At 41.3% G+C, this 10669-nt stretch overlaps 1 non-coding gene across 1 annotated transcript; it reads right to left on the bottom strand.

Moving 5' to 3' along the window:
* Window positions 1-6483: 6483 nt before the first annotated feature.
* On the bottom strand, window positions 6484-6590 carry LOC148564033 (small nucleolar RNA R71). Its single transcript, XR_015884344.1, has one exon. It is a non-coding gene; the product is annotated as a small nucleolar RNA R71 (small nucleolar RNA).
* Window positions 6591-10669: the final 4079 nt, after the last annotated feature.

Raw genomic sequence — 10669 nt, 5'->3', positions numbered from 1 at the left:
CTTGAAGACCGTCCAACTTAAGGACGTAAAAGCAAAGTGCTAGGTGGGAGACAACCCACCATGGTATGATCGTTCCGTTTCAGTCTTAGTTTTGTTTTATTTTATTCTACTTTATTTTTCTTAGTGACTCTTCTCATAATCTCTGCATATAGTCTGCATTTGAATTTGCATTCTACATAAAAAAAAGGCACGCGACGCGTACGTGTCATACGTGCATTCGAACCAAAGAAGAAAAGAAACAGAGAGTTGCGTGGGAGCATGGCTGGAGGCATGCCTTAGGCACAAACACGCCCACACGAACGCATCCCTGACGCGTCCGCGTCACTTGCAAAATCAGCCACCCACGCGCACGCGTGACCCTGCAAAATCGACGTAAAGGGGTGTATGGCCAGAGAGTTGTGATGGTGTGGGGCTGGAATTATGCTGGAAGCACAGGCCCTATCACGCGTACGCGTCCCTCACGCGTACGCGTCGTTTTCCAAATCAGGCCATCCACGCGTGCGCGTCCCTCGCACGCACACGTCACCCCAAATTTTGGCAATATGCGCATTATAACAGAGAGTTATGCGTGCGCGAGGCTACTCTCGCATCAATAGCACAATTCATGTCACTCGAACGCGTCCCTGACGCGTACGCATCACTTGAAACTAGCGCAACCCACGCGAACGCGTGAGGCACGCGTCCGCGTCGCATGCGACGCACAGTTTATCCAGATCAGCACCAGAATCCCTATCTTTTCTTCCCTAATCCTAATTCTTTCTTCCCCCTTCTTAATTCTTTCTTCTCCCTTCTTTCTTCTTTATTCTTTCTTACTTTCTACTACTTTCTCCCTCCTTCCTCATCTTCTTCATCAAGGTTCTTTTCTTCCTTCCCTTTTTCCTTTTCCATTATTATTTTTATTTATGTTTTCTTCTTTTTTTTCTTTTTAATTTCATTATCTATGTTTTCTTAGTCTTTCTTTTTCTTTCTACATCCTTTTAATTGGTGTTAGAAATCTAATTGGGTGGTTATTTTCTTCTATAATTGCTTGTGGGTTATTAAGTAGTTATTTGACAATTATCAATAATTATTTTTGGGTTGTTTGCATGTTCAAATTTAATACTTTCAATAACATATTTACCATGCATACTAAGTGTTTGTGAAAAAGCCCGTATGGCATTATGCATTTATAATTACTCTATCCTTCTACTCTAATGCCTGTTTTTCACAAAATCCCTTAAATATTTTATTAATTGAATATAATTGTCAATATAAATGTGATGGTCAGTTTGTTACGAGTGATAATACAATTTAACTTTTAATGCTTGATCTATGCTACTCCTACCTTTTTCGGCATGCCAATAAACATCTTGCATCTACTTGCCATAACATGCACTTGCTATATTCCCATTGATGAACTCAGCACATGTAGTCGCGACCAGGTGTTAACGACATCCTTCTTTACCTTGGCATTGATTATCACTTGTACCGTCCCTTCCTTGCTCTAACTCTTAGCTTTAAATGTTACTTACTTTTTCCCTTTTCAGGATGGCCACCAAGAAGGGTAAAGAGAAAGCTACTCCCAAACCACCGGCAAGGAAAGGAACAAAAAGAGCACTAGCTGCGGAACCATCTTCAACAGCAGTAAAGCCCTCAACAAAGCGAGTCAAGAGGATCATCAAGGTCGATGAAAAAGAGAAAGCCTTTCCAGCAAAGGACACTGCGCGGTTCACTAACCGCTACTGTGAGCAGATGTTCCCCATCCTGACTGAGAGAAACTATAACAATGAGCACCTACTAATCCTTCCGACCCACATTGTTGAGTTTGTTGAGCCCCGCATTGGGTGAAGATAATGGGGATTCCTACAGAAACAGCCACGGCAGGTTAATCTTTTATGGGTAGTTGAATTCTACTCCAATTTCCACATGCCATCCCTACAGTCTGTCTATGTCCGTCAGAAGCAAGTCCCCATAACAGAAGAAGCTATTCAACGAGCTTTAGATCTTCCCCCTGCTCCAGAAGGATTAGACGCATTCCAAAAAGCCTCTTTCAAGCGCCAGACATACCAATTTGACTGGGACGCCGTTTTTAGAGTTATAGCACAACCTGGCAGCAGATGGATCTATGGATACCATCGATCCCGACCTAAAGGAATATTGGCTTCAGCACTCACCTTGGAGGCTCAAGTATGGGCACAAATTATGTCCTACTACGTCTTTCCGAGCACTCACGAGTCCTCTTTCACTTCAGATATCGCTGTTCTACTCTGGTGTATCCTTACAGACCAGCCTCTCAACCTACCAAGACATCTCTGTGATGCCATGGGACACATACAAATTGTAGGCAACCTACCTTTTCCCGCCTTGGTTACAGATCTAGTCTCAGCAGCCAGAGTTTCCTACAGAGCTGGAGACACCAAGGCCATGATTCCACGGGATGATCAGTACGTCCCCAACGGGAAGTACATCAGACCTCCAGCAGCCACTATCAACCGGACTGCAGACCTGGCCGAAGATAATCCTTCTCCTTCCACATCATAAGAACCTTCAACAAATCAGCTACTCCTATAGATAATTCAGAGGTTAGACCGACTAGACCGGCATGTAAAGCGAATGGAGCGCCGTAACAAGCACCAGTTTATATACCTCAAGGAGCTTATTGTTGGCAACCACCCACCTGAAGAAGACCCAGACACTCCGGACTCCACTTCATCTACTAGCACAGGGAGCCATGACAATCCCGACTGTGGAGATGCTGTTACCAGCCCACCTTTGTTCCTGACTGATGGCACCGAGGACGGTGCCAAGCTTTAAGTGTGGGGAGGTCGGTCAGTACCTGACTTCCGGAGGTAACTGCTCATTCTTAACACCAATAAATTATTTATTTTTCTTTTGTTTAGGATAGGATAGATTGCATAGTAATAGGTATTTGCATGCATGTTCTATTTGGTTGAAAAATAATAAATTTCTTTTCAAGACCCTATTTTTGAAAAATTTCACTAATTTAAATCAAAACTTTTGTGTTAAAACTTGTTTGAAGATTGTAATTTGGAACATGATTTTAAAGCTAGAACACACAACCTGTGAGACTTGAGCTTAATTACATGGTTACATTATTTAACCATAATATTTTATTCTTGTGTGTTTTCTTCTCTATGATTATAATTTATATTTTATTCCATCCTATATGTCCAATGTTTAATGTGTTATATGCATGCATATGATTGAGGCCATTATTTTATTAGCTCACTTATCCCAAATAGCTTACCCTTTTATGTCACCTTTGTTAGCCACTTTGAGCCTTTTTATCCCCCTTATTCTATATTTTACCACATCACTAGCCTTAAGTAGAAAAACAAATTAATCACCCCAAATTGAATCTATGGTTAGCTTAAGATAGAGATTGTGTATCAACTAAGTATGGAAAAAACTGTAGGAACTTGGGTTAATGAAAGTGTACAGTGCTTAAATGATAAAATATTGGGAAATTGGGTACCTATTCATGTAAGACCAGAAAAATTAAAAATCCATGTGCATTAATAATGTTATGTTTATTTTTATGCTTTCAAAAAAAAATCCAAAAATATTCAATAAATAAGTAAATAAATAAGGGGACAAAATTATCCCAATGCTAAGTTAAGTTAATGAAAAGATCAATGCATAGGTGATACAAATTAAAAGAAGAGTTGATACATGAGTATGTAATGCAAAAGTGGGAATTTTGGGTAGCTAGGCATGAATTTAAAAGTATATAGAGTATGTATAGGTGAGAGCTTAGGTTAATCAAGGATTCAATTTATAGCTCACTTAGCCATATATATACCCTCACCTTTACCTTAGCCCCATTACAACCTTGAAAAGACCTCATGATGTTTGCATTGGTACATTAAATACTTGTTGATTGGTTAGGTGAAAAGCAAAGTTTAAAAAGCATGACTAGAGAAGAGTAGAGTGATTACCCTATACACTTGAGTGATTAGAGTGCACATATACTATCAGTGAGGGTTCGATGCTTGATTCTATGTTCCCTTCTTTCATGAGCTATCTTCTTACAAGTTTACTTGTCTTTTATTGTATAATTTGAATTAGTGGAATTTGATTTATGTTTGTCTTGAATAACCTATTTATTTTTAACCAAGTAGGCAAAATCATCTTAGCATGTAGTAGCATTCATACATAGGTTGCATTACATTGCATGAGTCTTACTTTTCCCTACTCATTTATTTTATCTCCTTGAGCTAAGCATGAGGACATGCTAATGTTTAAGTGTGGGGAGGTTGATAAACCACTATTTTATGGTTTATCTTGTGCTCATTTGAGTGGTTTTTATCAAGTCCTTACCCACTTGTTCATACAATTTGCATGATTTTACAATTCCTTCCTAGTGTTATTCTATGGTTGAAAACTTGCTTCCTAGAAATCTTTAATTTGTGTATTTTAATTCTCCTTTATACCATTCGATGACGTGATTCGTGTGTTAAATGTTTCAGGCTTTATAGGGCAGGAATGACTTAGAGAATGGAGAGAAAGCTTGCAAAAATGGAAGGAACACAAGAAACTAAGGAGATAACCAGTGAGTATCGACACGCACGCATGGCTCACGCAAGCGCGCGATATGGAGAAATTTGCAGCAACGCGTACGCGTGCCTGACGTGTACGCGTGGATTGGAGTTCTGCTAGATGACGCGTACGTGTTCTTGACGCGTACGCGTGACACACCAAAATGACCAGCGACGCGCATGCGTGACTGACGCGTACGCGTGACATGCGTGATCTGCAAAAATAACAGAAAATGCTGGGGGCGATTTCGGGCCAGTTTTGACCCAGTTTTCAGCCCAGAAATACAGACTAGAGCCATGGAACATGCAAAGACTAAAAACACATTCTCATTAGCATAGTTTTAGTTTGAGATCTGAATCTAGAGAGAAAAATTACTCTTCCTCTAGGTTTTCTTTACATTCATAGTTTTATAGTTTATTGCTTTTGCTTTGGATATTGAAGAGTCATCACCTCCGGTGAAGATACTATTCTAGTTTGTTTTCTTACCCTGTTATTATTCCATATTCTTAATTCTTGTTTAGAGTTACAATTGGATTATTTTTAGAATTTATTAATGCAAAGGATTACTTTTATTTTTAATTGAATCGTAGTTATTTTCTGTCATGTCTTCCTTTTATTCCTTATTTAATTCTATGCAAGTAATTCTCATGTCTGTGGAGTAGATTCCTAAGTTGACATGGGGGTTGATTAAAAGGAGACACTTGAGTTGGAATGCTCAAGTAATTAGTTAAATTGGAAGTTGTTGGCTAATTCTGTATTTACTAACGCTAGACCTTCCCAAGGGAGAGGACTAGGATTTGCGAATAAGAGTTAGCTCAATCACTGGACTTTCCTTTATTTAGTAAGGGTTAACTAAGTGAAAATAACAACCTCTTTACACTATACTTGAGAGATTTCCAACAAGGATAGAACTTCCAATTAATCATTCCCCCAGTCAAGGCCTTTTATTTTGAATATTATAAATCTCTTTTAATTTTCATTGGTTTAATTTACAATTATATGCTTGTGCCCATTGCCCAAACTCAAAATTTCCCAAAAAACTCCTGATTAATAAATTAGCACCTTTTTGTCAACTCGTTGGGAGACGACCTGGGACTCATACTCCCAGTATTTTTATTCTAAACTTTGTGACAACTTTTCTAAATTGATGAGGCAGATTTTTGCTGGTTAAGAGCTATACTCGCAACGTATTTCCTATATTGATTTCTTAATCGGCCAACTTCTGCCAGTCTGTCAATTTTTGGCGTCGTTGCCAGGGAGTAGCAATTGTGTGCTAAATCATTAATTAGTGTATATATTTTTAATTTTCGCATATTTTATTTTATTACCATGAGCTGTATGTTTCTTTCATTGAATGACGCGTTCACTGCCTGATCCGAGCTTTGCCGCATTTGATCCTGAAATTGAAAGAACTCTTTCACGTATTAGGCGAGCTCGGTGCAGGCTATCCTCTGAGGGTGGTAAAGTGATTATTATCAATTCACTAGTTTCTTCTGAGGGCGAATCTGAAGCGCCATCTGAGGAAGAAACAATCTCCGTTTCTACTAATCCGGTTGATTTAGGCGTAGGTAATATGGCAGCACCCAGGAGGATCACTCTCCAGGAGGCAGGAGCCCCAAATTTTACTCTGCAACCGTATCAAGTGCGTCACCCAAATCTAGCTGCAGATTTCAAACTGAAGACCGCACTAATCAACTTGATGCCCAAGTTTCATGGCTTACCTGCTCAGGAGCCTATCAAGCACCTAAGGGATTTTCAGACAGCCTGTTCTACTATTAGGCATCATGGTGCAGATGAAACTTCTATTTTGCTGACCGTCTTCCCATTTTCTCTTGAGGGAAAGGCGAGGGAGTGGTACTACACTCAACCTGAAGCAACCGCCACTAACTGGGATACGCTCAGGAGAGAATTCCTGGAAAAATATTTCCAGCTGAAGTTATAGATAGATTGAGAAAAGAGATCTCCTGCATTGTTTAGGGTGAATCAGAGACTCTCTATGAATACTGGGAGCGCTTCAAGAATCTTCTGGACGCATGCCCCCATCAAATCATTGACTAGTTAGTGTTGATCAGCTACTTCACTCAAGGCACGAAGCCTCGGGATAAAACTACATTGGATGGTGCTAGTAACGGTTCTCTGAAAAAGTACAAGACCGCAGATGAAGCATGGCAACTGATCAGTGACTTAGCTGAGTCCACTCGAAATCACAGGCACAGGAACAGCCACTCAAAGGCTGTTGCAGAGGTTTTCTTTAGCAGTGAGACTACTTCCGTCACACAAGCTATATGTGAAATGACCAACCTATTGAAGCAGATACAATTGAATCAATAATAAACTCAGCCTCCCCCACCACAACAAAGCCAATAGTTGGTCCCCTAAAGAGTATGTGGAATTTGTGCTGACTATAGTCATTACACTGATGAGTGCCCGCAGCTCCAACAAGAAGACAACATTGTGGCAGCTACTCATAACTTCTATGACCGACCGGATCAAGGATACAATCAACAAGGCGGCAACTACAACCAAGGTGGGAACTATAACCAAGGATGGCAGGACAACTCCAACCAGGGATGGAGAGATAATTCCAACCCTGGCTGGAGGGACAACTATAACAGAGGAAGAAGAGACAACAATAGAACTCAAATATGAAGCTCGAACAGCTATCAAGTCTCAGTACCTGGCCGACTTCATCGTAGAGTACACTGACACCCCGGGCACCCCATAGAATGGAGCCTTTACGTCGATGGCTCCTCAAACAAAACCGGGAGTGGCACAGGCATCATTTTAGAGAGCGATCAGGGAACCCAAATCGAACTCTCATTAAAGTTCAAATTCCCCGCCTCAAATAACCAAGCTGAATACAAGGCCCTACTGGCTGGTTTGAAGCTGGCTAAGGAGGTAGGAGCTCAGAAGCTTACCATTTTCAGTGATTCACAGGTAGTCACCTCGCAAATAGAAGGGAGTTACCTAGCTAAGGATCCCACCATGAAGAAATACCTTGACAAAACTAGAGAATAGCTCGGACAATTCAGGGGATATGAGGTCAGGCATGTACCTCAGGAACAAAATGCCCAAGCTGATGCCCTTTCAAAATTAGCCAGCACCAAACCAGGGGGCAACAATAGAAGCCTCATCCAAGAAACACTACAAAATCCATCAACCTTGGAAGAAAAGAATGTCTTAAGCATATCAGACCAGGACCAAGGGTGGATGACTCCCATAGTCAGCTATCTCAAGTCTGAAACACTTCCTGCAAACAAAAAGGAGGCAAAAAGGCTAGTACGAGAAGCGCAGTACTACACCATAGTGCACGACGTCCTATATAGGAGAGGAATCTCTACACCCCTCCTAAAATGCATCCTGACCTCCGCTACGAGGGAAGTTCTTGAGGAAGTCCACAGTGGCATGTTCGGAAACCACCTCGGGGCACGAGCTCTTTCCAAAAAAGTACTCCGACCCTACAAAAAGAAGTAACAAAGTTCTTCAAAACAAGCCCCCCATGTCAGAAGAAGGCCAACTTTCACATCGCACCACCCGGATAACTCATTTGTGTCACTTCACCCTGTCCATTCACAAAGTGGGGGCTCGACCTCCTCAGACCATTCCCTCAGGGATTAGGGCAAGTCAAGTTCCTTATTGTAGGAATAGACTATTTTACAAAGTGGATCGAGGCTGAACCTTTAGCCACTGCCACCGCCCAAAGAAGTCAGAAGTTCTTGTACAGAAATATTGTCGCGAGGTTTGAGGTCCCATACTCCATTACTACTGACAATGGCACTCAGTTCACCTCTGTAGAGCACCCACAAGCCAATGGATAGGCGGAAGCCACTAACAAAGTCATACTAGCCAGATTAAAACAGAGACTACAGGACGCCAAGGGAGCTTGGGCCGAAGAGCTCCCGTAAGTCCTATAGGCGTACCGGACAACACCACACTCAACCACCAGAGAATCACCATTCTGACTTACTTACTGGATGGAGGCAATGATTCCCGTTGAGATGGAAGAAGGATCCACTAGAGTGATCCTCTACAATGAACACACGAACTCCCAAGCTCAAAGGGAAGGGCTCGACCTACTTACAGAAGTCCGAGAGAAAGTTCGGATCAAAGAGGAAGCCCTAAAGCGTCGAATGGCTCTGAGGTATAATCAGAAGGTAATCCAGCGAAGCTTCGCCACCAACAATCTCATTTTAATCCAAAATGATATCGGAGTAGGTCGGTCAGGAGAAGGGAAGCGAGCAGCTAACCAGAAAGGGCCATACCGAGTTACAGAAGTACTAGGAAAAGGTTACTATAAGGTGTCCGACCTCGAAGGGTGAGAGCTACCAAGGTCATGGCATGCCTGTAACCTAAGAAGATATTTTAGCTAGAAAATAGTAAAGATCTTAGGTCAAGGCGTACTCTTTTTCCTAAAAAGGTTTTTTAATGAGGCGCTGATGAGCGGATAATTTATACGCTTTTTGGCATTGTTTTTAGTATGTTTTTAGTAGGATCTAGTTACTTTTAGGGATGTTTTTATTAGTTTTTATGTTAAATTCACATTTCTGGACTTTACTATGAGTTTGTGTGTTTTTCTGTGATTTCAGGTATTTTCTGGCTAAAATTGAGGGACTTGAGCAAAAATCAGATTCAGAGGTTGAAGAAGGACTGCTGATGCTGTTGGATTCTGACCTCTCTACACTCAAAGTAGATTTTCTGGAGCTACAGAACTCAATGGCGCGCTTCCAATTGTGTTGGAAGGTAGACATCCAGGGCTTTCCAGAAATATATAATAGTCCATACTTTGCCCAAGTTTAGACGACGCAAAAGGGCGTTGAACGCCAGTTCTACGCTGTAGTCTGGAGTTAAACGCCAGAAACACGTCACGAACCAGAGTTGAACGCCAAAAACACGTTACAACTTGGCGTTCAACTCCAAAAGAAGCCTCTGCACGTGTAAACTTTAAGCTCAGCACAAGCACACACCAAGTGGGCACCGGAAGTGGATTTATGCATCAATTACTTACTTCTGTAAACCCTAGTAGCTAGTTTAGTATAAATAGAACTTTTTACTATTGTATTTAAAACCTTTGATCAGTTTTATGCTATCTTAGACTTTCATGGGGGCTGGCCATTCGGCCATGCCTGGACCATTATCACTTATGTATTTTCAAATGGTAGAGTTTCTGCACTCCATAGATTAAGGTATGGAGCTCTGCTGTTCCTCATGATTTAATGCAAAGTACTACTATTTTCTATTCAATTCAACTTATTCCGCTTCTAAGATATCCATTCGCACCCAAGAACATGATGAATGTGATGATTATGTGACGCTCATCATCATTCTCACTTATGAACGCGTGCCTGACAAACACTTCCGTTCTACATGCAACCAAGCTAGAATGAGTATCTCTTAGATATCTAATACAGGGGACCGAGTCCGAGTTATTAGTATCTTCGTGGTATAAGTTAGAACCCATGGATGGCCATTCTTGAGATCCGGAAAGTCTAAACCTTGTCTGTGGCATTCCGAGTAGGATCTGGGAAGGGATGGCTGTGACGAACTTCAAACTCGCGAGTGCTGGGCGTAGTGACAGACGCAAAAGGATAGTAAATCCTATTCCAGTATGATCGATAACCTCCAGATGATTAGCCATGCCGTGACAGAGCATTTGGACCATTTTCACAGAGAGGATAGGATGTAGCCATTGACAACGGTGATGCCCTTGCAGAAAGCTTGCCATGGAAAGGAGTAAGACTGATTGGATGAAGACAGCGGGAAAGCAGAGATTCAGAGGAACGAAAACATCTCTATACGCTTATCTGAAATTCTCACCAATGAATTACATAAGTATTTCTATCTTTATTTTCTGTTTATTTATTATTATTATTAGAAAACTCCATAACCATTTGATATCCGCCTTACTGAGATTAACAAGATGACCATAGCTTGCTTCATACCAACAATCTCCGTGGGATCGACCCTTACTCACGTAAGGTTTTATTACTTGGACGACCCAGTGCACTTGCTGGTTAGTTGTGCGAAGTTGTGAAGTTATGTTTGGACCATGGTATTGTGCACTAGTTATTGGCGCCATTGCCAGGGAGAGAACGAACAACAAATTTTACAACCTCAGAGTAACAATTTCGCA

This window comes from Arachis ipaensis, chromosome B5, assembly GCF_059453495.1.
Source record: "Arachis ipaensis isolate K30076 ecotype BB chromosome B5, ASM5945349v1, whole genome shotgun sequence".
NCBI classification, from domain to species: domain Eukaryota; kingdom Viridiplantae; phylum Streptophyta; class Magnoliopsida; order Fabales; family Fabaceae; genus Arachis; species Arachis ipaensis.
Note: the sequence above shows the minus strand (reverse complement) of the source record. Positions and strands in the feature narration are given on the sequence as shown.